Below are 16,152 nucleotides of genomic sequence, written 5' to 3'. Positions count from 1 at the left end.
CACAAACACACCCATGGCTCTCTGATGGGTGATGTCAGCCCCCAGCCATTTCCCTCGCTGGCTGGAATTCCCGAGGTGTCCCGGGCCCCTTCCGGCCTTCCGAAGGCTCCCTGGCGGACCATGGGAACAGCCGGGCAAAGGCACCGCCCCTGCTGAAGATGCAGGAGAGCGGGCCAGAGTCTCGGTTCCGCGCCGTCCCTGTCCCTTCCAGCTGAGACCTCTGCGGATTTCCTCACCTCTGAGCCTCTGCTTCCTCATCTCTGAAATGGGTGGGTAATGATCTGACCTCTGGGGGTGGTGTGGGCAGCAATTAGCAGCACCTGGTGTCTGCAGTTCTCACTGCCGGCAAACTGAATGCAGCCCAAGATTGGGGGCATGGCAGGCACAAGGGGGCAGCCAGCAGGTGTCAATCAATCCATAGAGGGGCTCATGGGTCACTTGGAAGCAGAGGGAGCATGGGAGTTGGACACGGGTGAGGGTGTCCCGTGAGGAGGTAGCGCTGAGGGCAGGCAGTGCTGCCCTCGGAGGAACCTCTACCCCACATGTTTTTGGTTCCAGGAATTAAACACAGGAACAGTTAACTGAGACACATCCCCCGTCCTTTTCTCTACCTTGTTTAGAGACAGGATCTTGCTAAGTTGCCGAGGCTGGCTGTGAACTCGCGATCCTCTTGCCTCAGCCTCCCTAGCCGCTGGGACAACAGGCGTGTGCCAGCGCACCCAGCCCTCTACCCGACTTCTGCAGGAACCCCACATCACGGCCAGGGTGAGAGGGCAGTTTCAGAAAACAGCTTCTTGGCTTTACTCCACATTCCTGCAAAGGACACTGGCCACCATGGCCAGGCCCCCTCGGTGACTTCAGGGAAATGACACAGAAGGGAAGAGGTGACCCAAGAGAAGGCTGGGGCTGGTGGTGAGGGAGCTGGGCTGCGAGCTCAGGAGGACAGACACTCGGAGAGCTTCCCCGGTAGGGCTGGAGCCCCGCTGGCGGCCAGGCCCATGGACACTCAGGTGGGTGCCGTCCAAGCGACCCTGTTTCTGCCCTGGGCTGGAGGTGGCTGGAGAGACGCCGGAGAGGGGCAGGGAAGGCCCCGCCCGCAGAGCCCAGCGTCCAGCCCGGGCTCACCCGGCTTGCCCTGTCCAGACCTGGACCCGGGACAGAAGGCACGCCCAGGGGACCCTAGCAAGTCCTTATAAAGTGAAAACTCCCGGTGAGTAGCCCGCGGCCGCTCGCTCACTGCAAAGGTATTTTCTTTCCACCTCTTCAGCAAAGCTTCCACCGCGGACGTGAAGTCACGAGGCTGAAGGCTCTGCCTTGCCCTAATTTCCTCGGAATTCTTTGCTTCTGTTTAACCAGCCAAACCTCCACAGGAGCTGGAGGCCAGAGCGGCCAAGGTCACTGGCGCGGGCTCCACCCCCTCTCGCTGCAGGACCTTGACCTGTGCGTGTGCCACCACGGGGCCTCCGACTCTGGGTCTGCAAACATCAGTCCCTGCTTCCCACAAGCTTCTAAGGGGACACGCAGCCCTGCACCCTCACCCAGGCAGCCCTGTGTGGAGCCGTGTGTGTGCAGCACGTGCTGGCTGGTGGTAACGATGGCCAGGGAACGCACACGCTCACACACGCGTGTGCACATGCAGACAGATAGGATCGCGCAGACACACATGCACGTGCATGCACGACACACTCACTCAACGCACACACAGAGTCCCGACCTGTTGCTCCTGGAAGGCGCACATTCTAGGGCAGGATTCAAACACTAGTCCAGGGACCCCCCACTGCAGAGGGAATAGAGCCGGGAGAGGTGCCTGTGACGGGACTCCTGGGGGGCAGGAGTGGGACAGGACAGGGATCCCAAGCAGCAGAGCCCAGGGGGGGATGGGAGAGCTGGCCAAGCCCAGGCAGGGAGGAGCAGTAGGCGACTCCCTGCAGAACTGTGGCCCCAGCCCGGAGGAGGTCCACACCCGGAGCTCGGCACAGGCACAGGGGTGAGGGGAGCAGTCACGGGGTGCAGGGGGGGCAGCGCTGAGCTAGCAGCCCGGGGCAGTTTCCGGCCCTGAGGTTCCAGTTCCCCAGGTGTCCAAGTGGCTTTGTAGGGAGTACTATGAGGGGCCAGTGCGTTAAACTTAACTTGGGGCCAGATGAGACAGGACCGTACCCAGTCACGGTGTGGACAAAAGGCAGTGAGTCCCACAAAACTGACAACGGAACATTCTACCCATTCGTTTATTTTTCCTGTGATCTGACAAATGACCACAATCTGGTTTTGGTGATCTGGAAAACGCCAGCCAGCGGACAGAGCAGCAGCTGCCTGCAGGAGGCCGGTCGGGTGCAGCCAAATCAGCACCTGCCTTCCCAGACTCCGCATCCAGAGGGCCACCAGGTGGCAGCTGGTGGGGGACGGGGGACAGGAGCGGGGGACAGGAGCGGGGACAGGGGGCAGAGGGCACTCTGGGCGGTTGCTGGAGAACAGATAACACGGTGATGGTTCCTGTCCGTCATCCCAGGAGCGGAGGAGAAGTAGGTCCAGGATCCGGGTCATGTTGGACATAAAGAACATGCAAAGGGGGCTGGGGAGATAGCTCGGTTGGTGGAGTGCTCGCCTCGGAAGCACAAGGCCCTGGGTTCGATCCCCAGTACCACAAAAAAAAAAAGAACATGCAAAGAGTGGCCTCCCTCCTACAGCAAGTCCTTGACCACTAGTCCCCTGTCGTCCGGTGGTGACAGAATTCAGAAGCCTCTAACCTGCCTCGTATGCCCAGCCTGGCACTTGGTCACTTGTTTACAGAACTACGTACAGAAAGATAAAAAAGGGAAAGGAGGGGGATGGGCCCCCGCCGGGCGGCCACGCGGCCTCTTGGCCAGGCCAGCTCTCGGGAGCACTAGCTGCGCTCAGCCCTGCCTTAACAGCACAGAGGCCCAGGGCGAGGGTGGTCTGGACAACGCGGGTGTCTACGAAGACGGGGCTGCAAGGGCGGAAGTGGAAATGTTCCCCTCAATTCAGTCCTTGCACCAAGCCGGGGCGTCCAGAATCACCCCTTCTGGCCCAGGGGCATGGAGGACGAAGGGAGGGAGGGGCGAGAAGAGGAGAAGGGACGTCGCAAAGCACCTCCCGGCCCCGCTCCGCGCCCGGCCCCGTGAGCCAGCTCAGCCAGGGCCGCCAGGGAGGCCTCGGAGATGCTGGTCACAATCAGCAGGACCATCGCAGGCTTCGCATCCAAGGGCTCCGATGCGAGGCCCCGGCAGCAGGAAGAGGTTCTAGCCCCACATCCGCACTGGACCCTCGGGGACCAACAGGCAGGCCGCCGGCCCCCAGAGACAGGGGCCTGACTTCCAACCCCAACTGTGCTGCCTTCTCACTCGGGAAGTTCCCTCTGCACTCGAGCCTCAGTCTTCTGGACTGTGAAGTGGGCCACCACGGTTGTGTGGCGGGTATTGACCAGCTGCAGCCCAGCTCTGGGGGAGTCACCCGGGCGGGGCATCCGGGAGGGTTCTCAGTGGGACCGGCGTGAGTCCTTCCGGGGCGGGAGCACCCGGGGAAGGCGTGGGGCGGGGTGCACTGAGTGCCCACCTCGGTGCTCTGTACGCAGGCAGGCCTGGCTGGCCTCTGGTGACAGTGGCGAAGGTGGCTATTTCCTATTCTCTTTGAACGTGATTGACGTTTAAAAGAGGGCCCACCCTCGGCCACTCCGTGCTCCATGACCACCTGCCTCTGTTGACTCCAGCTCCAGACAAGCCTGGGATTAAAGAAAGCTTACCAGGAAATGATGGCCTCACACTTCCCTGAAAGCCCGTGGAGAAATCCACGCGCCATGAGGCCGCGGAAGCTGAGCTAGGGTTGAGATAGGGTCATGGAACTGCAGATTCCAGGCCAAGGGCGAGGAGATGCGTGTCCACACAATGCACAAAAAAGCAAACGCCAAGCCTGGTGCTGGGACCCCATCGTGCTTAGAATCACTGAAACCTACTGAAGGCCACAGATGTCACCGTCGGGAACCTTCCCCCAGAAGCCTTTCTGTTCTTAGATGGAAAGACATCTGACACAGCTATCACGCCGCGAGACTTAAAAGTTCACACTTTTTAGCCAGTGTGGTGGCACAAGCCTGTAATCCCAGTGGCTCGGGAGGCTGAGGCAGGAGGATCACAAGTTCAAAGCCAGCCTCAGCAAAGGCGAGGCCCTAAGCAGTGAGACCCTGTCTCTAAATAAAATACAAAATAGGGCTGGGGGTGTGGCTCAGGGGTGGAGTACCCCTGGGTTCAATCCCCAGCAAAAAAAAAAAAAAAAAAAAAAAAAAAATTTAACGTCTTTTGACCCAATCCTCTCCCCATTATAGGCTTCTTTTCTAAAAAACATCATCTACACTTTTGACAAATAGCTTCACCACAAAGATCTTCACAGAGAGCTACGCATGTTAGAAGAAATTAAATCCAACAGTAGAACAGAGAGAATTCATCATAGGTGCGTTTATTTTTGGCTTGTGAGGCTTTCTAGTCAAGACTTGGTAAAATTTTGGTGATAAAAATCTTCAGCAAGGGCCAATATGTATTTACACTATGACTGAATCTGTAGCTTCCAACAATATCTATGCACGGAGCTGATTTCATCCTGCCCTGCATTTTATTCAGTTGCTTCCCAGTCTCTGCCCTAGGCTGGAAGCTCTCCAAGGAACAAGGCAGTGAATTTGTCACCACATTGAAAGAAAGCACATTAGTCCATTTTTTTGTTGTTGTTACTGTAACCAAATAACCAGAAGCTGGGTACTTATGAAGGAAAAAGGGTTAGTTAGCTCACTGTTTTGAAAGCTGAAACTCCAAGGTCTGGCAGTCCCACTAATTTGGCTTCTGGTTACCAAAATCATCATGGCAGGAACAGGCATGAGAGGGGCAGACCACATGGCTAAACAGGAAGCCAGTACGGGGTTGGGGACTTGAGCCTTTTGTAACAAGCCTCTGGCAAGAACCAACTCAGGGGCCCCTTAGGAACTACCGCGACCCCCACGATGGCCTAGGACTTCCTGTTAGGCTGCGCGCCTACACATCCACACTAAGGACCAAGCTGCCCGCACACGAACCCCTGAGGGACAAACCAAGTTCAAATGATAACAGAAAGGACAGGAGATGAGCGGATTACGGAGAGTCTAAGTTGTTCGTTTAACCATAATAAGAACGGCTCCCGTTCATGGGTAGAGCTGCGTTCTGAGCCGACTCGTCACAGCCTGCCGCTGGACCCTTGCACTATGATGCTGAGCCACGCAGTGTAGCGAGGGCCCTGTCGCCAAGGTGATCCCTGCGACGGACAGCTGGGAGTCACCCTTCAAACCCAAGTCCGAGGCCAGGTGGGGGCAGCGGTCTCTGCTTTCCCAAGCTCCCCTGAGGAGGGGGCTGCCACCAGGCATCCTAAAGGGAGCTCCATCCTCCCCCGTCCACCTGAGGCCACCAGAACAAGCCGCAGTGCCACAAAGTCACATCAGCTGGGCTGCTCAGTGGAGAGGAAGCACCTGAGGAAGCAAGAGGAGAAGGTGTTCTGAGAAGGATGGAAGGTGTGCGGTCCCCATGGGCTCAGAGCAGAGCCGCAGGTACAGGGATCAACACCGTGAGTCTGACAGTGGATCCGAAGTCCCGCTTCCTGGGAAGGGAAGCTGCAGAGTTAAGACAGGTGTGGGAGGCTGGGTCCAGAAAGCCCGATCCGAGCCTCCGCCTGGGCTGGAAACCAGGGCTGTCTCTCTGTCCAAGCAACTGGGACCCTTGGGGCTCTGTTCTTACCTCCGTCCCATCCCCGTGAGTTCCCACTGACAGGACGTCAAAGAACCAGGCTCCCGGTCCCCTGACTCACTGGAGGACAGTTTCTCGGTGAACAGAAAGCAGCTGTCCCCGGAAGGGAGAGTGGCAATGACGGGTCATGGCTGCGGCATGACCTGGGGGCAACACGGCTTCCCGGTGACTTTACAGGTGGCCGTATCCGTCACTCCGGACTGACCGGTGGTGGCCCCATAGGTCCCTTCTCAGTCCAAGCTAATTTTCACTTTGTCAGCTTGAAGGAGTCAAATGGGTTAACGTTCATAACGTGCTCAGCACTGCACCTGGCAAACAGTATGATTTTGTATGAAATATAAACTAAATAAAAGATGGTGTACTGCCATGTTTAAAATGTCCATTAGCTCAGCTCAGAAGGGCTCTGGCTAGATAGATAAAGGGGAGAAAGGTTTCCTTTTTTCTTTTCCCTCAAGCAAGGCTATGGAACGAGAAGCATCCCAGGCTTCTGATTGCAGTCATCAAAAGGCCAGGTTGAGAAAGACCCTGGGTTCCGACTCAGGCGTGCCCAGGCGAGGGAGAAGCCTTTGCCGAGTGCTTCTTTGACCTGGGGCTTATCTACTCCATAGGTCAAGGACTGTTATCCCATTACTATGAAGGGCAGTTGAGGTAGTTGCCTAAATTCGCCGAGCTGACTAGCAGCAGAATCAGGATTTCAGACTGGCCACAGCTGAGTCCATAGCCATCCACGCATCATTTTTCTTTAGGAACCTGGAATAGAGAAAATACAACAAAATGGCCTTTAAAATTTTTTGTCAAGTCAATGTCCTCGCCACAATTAAAACTCAGTGTGGGTTGGGGGTGTGGCACAGTGGTAGAGCACTTGCCTAGTGTTCTGGCCCTGGGTCTGTTCCCCAGCACTGAAACAACAACAAGCCTCAAAAATAAATTTCCCTCCAAAAAAAATATGTAAAAAGATAAGGGTATAATAGTCATTATCATCATTCTTTTTTTTTTTTTTTTTTTTTTTTGTCTTAAAACAACACACATTTATTTTCTCACAGCCTCAAAGATCAGGAGTTGAGCACAGAGTGGGCAGGCTTTGGGCTTTTTACCAGTCTGAAATTAAGACTTCAGTCAGGGTCTGATCTTTTTTTTTTTTTTTTTTTTTTTTAATTTTTTAATTTTTTTTTATTATTGTATACAAATGGGATACATGTTGTTTCTCTATTTGTGCATGGAGTCAAAGCATACCATTTGTGTAATCATAAATTTACATAGGGCAATGATGTTTGATTCATTATTTCCCCCCCACCCCTCCCATCCCTATCATCATTCTTTATACTTTCAAAAATGGGAAATAATCTAAATGCCAAACAGTAGAACATGATTAAATTATAATATATCCAGATGGTGGAATATTATGCAACCATTACAAATGACATTTAAGTATATGGTGAACATAAAAGATGTTCATGATATATCATTCATATATTCATACTATTTTGTGAAAAAAAGTGTTAAAAACTGTGTATGTCATCTCAGAGTCAATGCACTCCCTATCAAAATCCCAACATCTTTTGCAGAATAGGAAAATTCATCCTGAAATTCATATTCATAAAACAACAGTCTTAGAAATCCAAAGGACAATATCAAGCCTTCTAACATATGTATGATTGTAGCCCTAGAAGGAGAGAAAAGAGGGGCAGAAAGAAAAGTGTTAGAAGCACAGTAGCCAAATATTCCCGAATTTAGTGAAAAACATTGACTAACAGGTCCAAGAAGTTCAACAAGAAAGGTAACACAAAGGGAATCATACTTAGATATATCACAGTAAAACTGCTAAAAGACAAAGGAAAAGTTTCAAAAGTGAAGAACAGTGATATGATAAGCAGCGGAGTCCTCGCTAGAACCAGTGGAGGTGAGAAGACACTGGAGAGACCTATTCACAGTGCAGGAAGAAAAATCTTGTCAGTAAAAATTTGTCTATTCAGTAAACCTGACCTTCAAAACAAAGGTGAAGCAAAGACATTTACAGATACACAAAAACTAAGAAAATCTATTGTATGCAGAACTACATTACAATAAAAACTAAGTGAAAACTTCAGAGAGAAACGAAACCTGAAGGTAATCCAGATCCATAGATTGGAATCCATAAAAGTGTGGGGTTTTTTTGTTTAGTTTTCTTAATTTTTTTTATAAATAATTGATGGCCATTTAAAGCTAATGTGATAACACTGTACCATTGGGTTATATGTCACACATATAATCACAATAGTGCAAAGGAGGGGTATAATTGAACTACATTGGTGAAAGTCCTTGATAAATTAAAATAATTGTGACAAAATTAAGATATATTGCATGGTCCAGAGAAGTCACTAAAACCCCACAAAAATATTAAAAAAGAAAATTTAAATGATACATTTAAGAAAATTTGCTTAACACAAAGGAAGGCAGCATAATAGTGACCAAATTATATTGCTCTATTGCGTACATGTTTGATATGCAGCAACGAATCCCATTACAGGCAATATAATGCACCAATAAAAAATGAGGGTAGAGGAAAAAGAAATCAGAAGAGGTGAGAGAGAGGAACAACAAAAAGCAGACAAGCAGAAAGCAAACAGCAAAATTTCAGATCCATTCCACCCATGTCAATAACTACACTAAATGTGAACCAACTAACCCCCCCATCAAAGGCATGGATGCTTCAGACTGGATTGAAAGCAAGTTCCAATTATATTCTGTCTACAAGGAAGTAAAAGGATGGGAAAGAATGTACCATGCAAATATAAGCATGAGAGAGAGAGACTGGTCACATCGATAACAAAGCAAAATTGACTTTAAGGCCATTTCATAAAGGAACATTTTATAATATAAAAGAATCAACACAGCACAAAGATAGAGCAGCTATAAGTGTATATGCATAAGACAGTAACAACCCAAAGTACATGAATATTTAAAAATTCTTCTTAGTAATTAATAGAAAAAGTGTCAGAAAATCAAGGATACAGGTTATTGGAACAATACTTGATATAATTGATAATTATAAAACTCTACCTGACAAAGAATATAATTCTTTCAAAGGGTACATGGTACCTTCACAGGATAGGTCTTGTCCTGGGCCAAAAATAGATCTCAAAACACTTGAAAAAATTGAAAACATGCAGCATATATTCCTTAAACACAAAATAATTAAGTTGGAAATTAATAGCAAAAAGTAATATGGAAATCCCCCCCAAAACAAGTGGAAATTAAATAATATACTTCTAATTAAATAATGGCCAAAAGAAAAAAATCATGAAAGAATTCAGAAAAATATTTTGACCTAACAACTCAAATTGAAATTTTCAGGATTTAGTTACAGTAGTGCCTCGTGGGAAGTTTGTAACTTTTAATGCTAGTACTATAAAAAAAAAAAGGAATAAAAGTAATCAAAGTGTCCACTTAGGAGGGAAAATTAGGCCTGAAGTAAGTACAAGAAAGGAAGTAAGAAGAGCAGAAACTAATAAAATAGAAAACAAATAATTAAGAACATCAATGAAATTTAAACTCATTCTTTGTAAAGACAAAATTAATAAAGCTTTAGCTAGATTGATTTTTTTACAAAAGAAAGAAGTCACGAGTCACCAGTAAGAGGAATGAAATGGGGCATCACTACAGATCCTACAGACAGGAAAAGGATCATCAGGATGACTTCCACTTCCAGTCAAAAGGAAATAACAGGGACACAATTTACCCTCCTCCTTGAAACAGCTGAGAATGCAGACATAACATAGTAAGCATCCATTTCCAGACATCAGATAACAGGCAACAAGCTTCCACGATCCCTGAGGGACAGAAAGCCAACAAAGTGATCCCTGCAATTAGTCCAGCTCTCTGCCTTGAATGAGTTGCTAGATGCAGCCCAGGAGGGGGAGCCCAGATGGACCCAGCAGATTCCCTGAGTTGAGGAAACTGTCACGAGTCCAGGGAAACTGCCAGGGTTCAATCTGGAATGTCCCCCAAAGGCCTCATGTTGACAGCTTGGTGCCCAGCTTGGCACTATTGGAAGGTGGGAGAACCTTTAAGAGGTGGGGCCTAGTGGGAGGAAGTTAGATCGTTGGGGCGTGTCCTGTTTTCACCTTCCGGTCATGCAGTGAGTGGTTTTGCTTTACTGTCTTGCTTCCATCTTGATATACTGCCCCACCACCAAGGGCCAAAGGGAAGCAGGTCTATCAGACCATGAACTGGAATCTCCAAAACTTTGAGCCAAAATATACCTTATCTCTTTATAAATTGATTGTTTCAGGTATTTGTTACAGTACCAGAAAGCTGACTAACACTGAGATTAAGTTGGCAAGAGTTGCAGGGCAGTGTACTGAAGAGAGAGATGAACAGAGAAAGCACCCCAGAATTCTGCTTAGAGTCCCTGGAAAATGTGCATCAGAATATTGACTGGTTCAGGATTGTGGGAAAACCAGCTCAGACCGTGGATAGAGCCATCCTAATGGATGCGAGGGAACAGTCACCAGAGATCATACAGGCTAGATATAGTACCTTTCTATCCCCAAACTAGAAAAACTCATAATTTGTAGGTCCCTGGGTAGTATTCAGGCAGGTCTTGGTAATCATTCTGTTCTTCCATTTTACAAACCCTAGAACAAGACCCAAAGAATTGGACTTTTTTCCAAGTAGCTTAACTGTTTTGGGTGGGGGAGCTCAAGAATGTTTATGGGGAGTCTCTTGTCTTCAGTCCTCCTGCCTTTACGCCAGCCTCCACCATGTCCATCAGGGTGACCCAGAAGTCCTACAAGATGTCCACCTCTGGCCCCCGGGCCTTCAGCAGCCGCTCATACACGAGTGGGCCCGGTGCCTGCATCAGTTCCTCCAGCTTCTCCCGGGTGGGCAGCAGCAGCAGCTTCAGGAGGAGCCTGGGCTCCAGCATGGGTCTGAGCAGCCTGGTGCTGTGGGGGGCATCACAGCAGTCACTGTAAACCAGAGCCTGCTGAGCCCCCTCAAGTTGGAGGTGGACCCCAACATCCAGGCTGTGCGTACTCAGGAGAAGGAGCAGATCAAGACCTTCAACAACAAGTTTGCCTCCTTCATCGACAAGGTACGGTTCCTGGCAGCAGAACAAAATGCTGGAGACCAAGTGGAGCCTCCTCCAGCAGCAGAAGACTGCTCGCAGCAACATGGACAACGTGTGAGAGCTACATCAACAATCTTCAGTGGAAGCTAGAGTCCCTGGGCCAGGAGAAGCTGAAGCTGGAGGTGGAGCTCGGCAACATGCAGGGACTGGTGGAGGACTTCAAGAATAAGTATGAGGATGAGATCAATAAGCGTACAGAGATGGAGAATGAATTTGTCCTCATCAAGAAGGATGTGGATGAAGCTTACATGAACAAGGTGGAGCTGGAGCCTCGCCTGGAAGGGCTGACTGACGGGATCAACTTCCTCCGGCAGCTGTATGAAGAGGAGATCGGGAGCTGCAGTCCCAGGTCTCCGACACGTCCGTGGTGCTGTCCAGGGACAACAGCCGCTCCCTGGACATGGACAGCGTCATTGCTGAGGTCCTCGTCCAGTACGAGGAGATCGCCAACCGCAGCCGGGCCGAGGCCGAGAGCATGTACCAGATAAAGTACGAGGAGCTGCAGACACTGACTGGGAAGCACGGGGATGACTGCGCCGCACCAAGAACGAGATCTCTGAGATGAACCGCAACATCAGCCGCCTCCAGGCGGAGATCGAGGCCCTCAAAGGCCAGAGGGCATCCCTGGAGGCTGCCATCGCCGATGCTGAGCAGCGCGGGGAGTTGGCCATTAAGGATGCCAATGCCAAGGTGGCTGAACTGGAGGCCGCCCTGCAGCGGGCCAAGCAGGACATGGCGCAGCAGCTGCACGAGTACCGGGAGCTCATGAACGTCAAGCTGGCCCTGGACATCGAGATCGCCACCTACCGCAAGCTGCTGGAGGGCGAGGAGAGCCGGCTGGAGTCTGGGATGCAGAACATGAGTATCCATAGGAAGACCACCAGTGGCTACTCAGGAGGGCTGAGCACATCCTACGGGGGCCTCTCCTGCCCTGGCCTCAGCTACGGCCTCAGCTCCTTCCAGCCCAGCTTCAGCTCTGCTGGGGCTCTAGCTCCTTCAGCCGCACCAAGGCCGTGGTTGTGAAGAAGATTGAGACTCGCGATGGGAAGCTGGTGTCTGAGTCCTCAGTTGTCCTGCCCAAGTGAAAGGCCTCGGTAGCTCCTCCCCGTCTCCTGCCTTCTGCTGCTGCCCCAGAGCCTGGAGGGAGGCAGCTGTAAGAGGGGAGCACAGGGAACAAGAGACCGCCCGAGGCTCAGCCCTAGCCCTACCCACCCCTGGGCATCCCCTCTTTTGCCTGGAGTACCCCCTCTTGCCCATGCCCTTAACCCCAAACCAATTCATTTTTTTTTTTTCCAAAATAAAGCCTCCGGTGGCCCTGCCAGCTGACCTTGCAAAAAAAAAAAAAAAAAGAATGTTTATGGGAGGCTATGGTTTGAATATGGTTGAGTGTGTCCCCCAAAGATTCACATGTCAGAAGCCCAAGAACATCCCCCACGTGGAGGTGCTGAGAGGTGGTGGAAACTTGAAACGTGAGGCCCAGGGGAAGGCGATGGGGTCCTTAAGAGGGATTCACGCTTTTCTCCCTCTTGGGAGGACCCCCAAGATCAGGTTGTCATACAAGAGCAAAACTGGACCCTCCCCTGTTTCTTGCTTCCCTGCTCACTCACGCACACGGCCCTTCTGTACGTGGCAGGTTCCCTTCCCACTTCCCCACCATGTTGTGACACATCCAGGTGGCCCTCTCTAGGACACCAGCACCATGATGTTTAGCCCTTTGAGTAAACAGGATGGTGAGCCAACTAAACCCGTTTCATGATAAAGTTCCCAACCTCAGGTATTGTGTTCCAGCAACACAAAATGGAGTAAGCTACAGGAATACAAAATATTTAGCATCCAACAAAGCAGAATTTACAAGTTAAAAAAATTCACAAGGCATGCCAAATACAGGAACATACCCTTCATTCCTAAAGAGGAGAAGACGCAGTGAATTAAACGGACCCGGAATTGACACAGATGCTAGACTTAGCAGACAATGGCTAGCGCTGGGGCTGTAGCTCAGTGGTAGAGTGCTGGCCCCTCATGTGTGAGGCCCTGGCTTTGACCTCCAGCACCGAAAACATAAACAAAACAAAACAAAACATGTAACTGAATCCCGTGTGTTTAAAATCCAGAGGAAAGATTAAAATGACTAGGTTAGGGTTAGAAGGAAAAAGACCCAAATCAAGATTTTAGAAATGAAAACTGTACAAAGGGACACAAGGAAACTGCTGGGGACGGACCTGTCATCACCTGGGACCATGGGTTCACAGGCACGTGCGGGCGTGCGTGTGGCTTGCGCATGCTGGAGAAAACTAAAAACTGGACCCTTTAAACATATGTATTTTGTTGTGTTGATTATATCTCAATAAAACCATTACAAGATAAATATGAAAAAGAGAAGAAAAGGTCAACCGAGAGCATGACAAACACCTTTATGCCGAGAAACTTGCGAATGTGGAGGAAGCGGACAAATATCTCAAAAGATGAAGAATTCTCAAACCGACTCAATAAGACCCAGAAGATGTAAATACCATCACGTCAAGTAGATCAACTGAATTGGGCATTTTAAACATTTCCACAAAGAAAAAGCCAGGCCCCGAGGGCTTCACGGGTGAATCCTGCCCCATACGGAAGGAGGAAAGCCCACGGGTCCTACAGAAACTCAAAAAGACGACAGGAAGAAGCGTTTCCCAGTCCATCTCGGAGCCTGGCAGCATCCTAACGCCAAAGCCAAAGAAATCACAAGGAAGAAAGTCATAGATCAGCGATCCTCACGAACGTGCAGACAGGAGCCCCTGACGCACGTTAGCACGTCAAGCCAGCCGTACGCACAGGGCGAGACCTGGTGGCCCAGCGCCATCAAGGCGGAGTGACGTCCAGCCCCTGGCTCACCCGCTACTCCACACTATCAGGCAGAGGGGAAGCCACACTGTCCCCTGAGGAGAAAAATCATCAGACAACGTTCAACGCGGCTTCCTGAGAAAAACTTTCAGCAAACCAGGAATCGGAGGAAACGTCCTCAACCTGGTGAAGGACCCCGTGACCCAAGGACTGGACAGACACTGCTCCTAAGACCCGAGAGGAGTCGGGGCCGGTGCCTCCACCCCCGCGGCAGGACCAGAAAGCAGACCAGGTGGCCACATCCACGCTGGCCAGAGCCTGGGGGTGGGACCTGTCCCCTCGTCATGGCCACCGGAGGGGCAGCTCAGCCGGCTTTCTAGAAGGCACTTTGCGTGACCCTCCGGCATTTCTAGTCCTAAATACAAGTTGGGCGTCCCTTACCTGAACGGCCAGCATCAGCCGAGTTTGGACGTCCAGCTTCTAACCTCTTATGATACGTGCTCAGACGCAATGAAGTACCCCGGGGAGGGGACCCGGGCTGGCCTCGGGCTTCAACCACCTCGCACGCGGCTCACACGATCTGAAGGAATGTCATGCACCGTTGTGGGGAGCCTGTGCCTTGACTGTGACCTGTGACGTGACACTGGTCACTCGTGGTGTCTTGTCAGTGCCCCGATACTTCAAAGATTGGAGCTTCATGGACTCAGGACCTGGGGGTCGCATCCGCCTCAGTGAGAGGAAACACAAGCATGTCAAGTTCCTACACAAGCAAGCACAGCAGCGCCATCTAAATATAAGGAAATGGGACAAAGCATCAGTGCGGCAGGCCAGGGACGGCCCTCCAATGCGTCACCTCTGAGAGAAGCGCCACTCCGCAGCCCGCACGCTGTCCAGGCTCATGTATGAGCAGAAGCGCCGTGAGAAACACCAGACCCGTGGTTTCCTGGGGCTGGACACAGACTGGCCTTGGGGACACCGGCTCGCTCACCTGACTGCACCCCGCGCACCCCTAACGGAGCTGGCCAAAGATGGGCCACCTTCCCACGTGTGAGTGACACCTCGGGAGAACGGCAAAGAGGGCGGGGGACACGGGCCCCGGGGAGCAGGGGACTGTGGGACAAGGCCGGATGCGCTGACCTACATTCACGTCTGGTCTGCCATCAGGGGCTGCAAACTGCCAGCCTCCTAGGCGCCACTGACCAGGATGATGAGCTACCATGGAGACCAGCCGCCCGCCGCTGGGCAGAAGGACGCGTGACCCACCATCGCAAAGCAGGGTGCGGGATCCGCGGCTCCCAAGCTCCGTGGGCGCACCGACAGGGGAACCAGCGGCCCCGTCCGGGAGCGGGAGGCCTCCCAGGAAACCAGGTGCCAGAGGGGGCCAGCCTCCCGGGATCGAGATCACGGGGACGCAGGGCCGTGGGCTTGGCTTTCTGCACAGCCTCTCTCCCTTTCCTTCCTGCCCACCAAAGGGCCAGGTGGCTGTCGTCTCTCTTTTAATTAAAGTGAATCTAATTCAGTCTTGCCTCGGGAGTTTCCTGATCCCTTCTAGAATAATTAGAATCTCCCTGGGATGTTGCAAAAATTGGGTTGGGCCTCTTGGATCTAAACTCTGAAGGTGGCCACGGTGACCACCTCCCGGATGCCGATTTGAGCTCCACGGAATGGGGGACAGGACAGCAGCAGGAAGGCTAGGGCTCCTGCTGCATGCAAAGGCCCGACCAGTGCGCAGAACTGTCCAGAAGCTCCGCTGACCAGAGCCCAGTTAGCAGCCACCTCAGGGAGACTGGGAGGTGTGGGTGTTGACTACTGATTCCAAGGGCAGGGCAGAGCCCCGATGTTATGTCACCCAGCCCAGCCCGGCCCTAATCGGCTCAAGGGCGTTACTTCAGCCCCGCTCCATCAGCAACCCCTGGAGGGCAAGTCTGTCTGGTCAAAGTTTCCTCACAGGCCTGAGAAAGAGGCGACAAATGTTTATTGCAAGCCTACTGTTTACTTTATGGGCAATGTGTATGCACTCAGGCAACACACACACACACACATATATATATGGATACTAATTTCATGGTCCCCATTTTAGGATAAGGAAACAGGTCCAGAGAGATGAAGTGACTTGCCCAAGATCACACAGCAGCAGAACTAGGATTCAAACCATGATCCGTTTTGCCAAAACCCCAGCTCAGAAATCCCTAGGAGGAACTGGCCTGCTCATTCAGCTCATTTCCTAAGTCCCAGCACCCAGGAGGGACCCAGCAGGTAGGCACCTGGCTTCCTGCCTCAGTTGTCCTGGGTGCTAGGAAAGTCAGATTATCTCAGGGATGACTAATGCCTGAGAGATGTACTGAAAGTTAGATCCAGTGACTAACAGGAAGGAAGGGGTGTCCCTCGGCCTCCCCGCCCCAGCCCCACACGTGGTTTCCCAATTCCCTCTGCTGGTCTGGACGAGTCGGA

The 16,152-nt window shown here is 51.5% G+C and overlaps 1 pseudogene; it reads left to right on the top strand.

The window, feature by feature from the left end:
* Positions 1-9,902: 9,902 nt before the first annotated feature.
* Positions 9,903-12,207, top strand: LOC124988457 (keratin, type II cytoskeletal 8-like; annotated as a pseudogene).
* The last annotated feature ends 3,945 nt before the right edge of the window (positions 12,208-16,152 follow it).

This window comes from Sciurus carolinensis, chromosome 1, assembly GCF_902686445.1.
Source record: "Sciurus carolinensis chromosome 1, mSciCar1.2, whole genome shotgun sequence".
Taxonomy (NCBI): Eukaryota; Metazoa; Chordata; class Mammalia; order Rodentia; family Sciuridae; genus Sciurus; species Sciurus carolinensis.
This window is presented reverse-complemented; position numbering and strand designations above follow the sequence as displayed.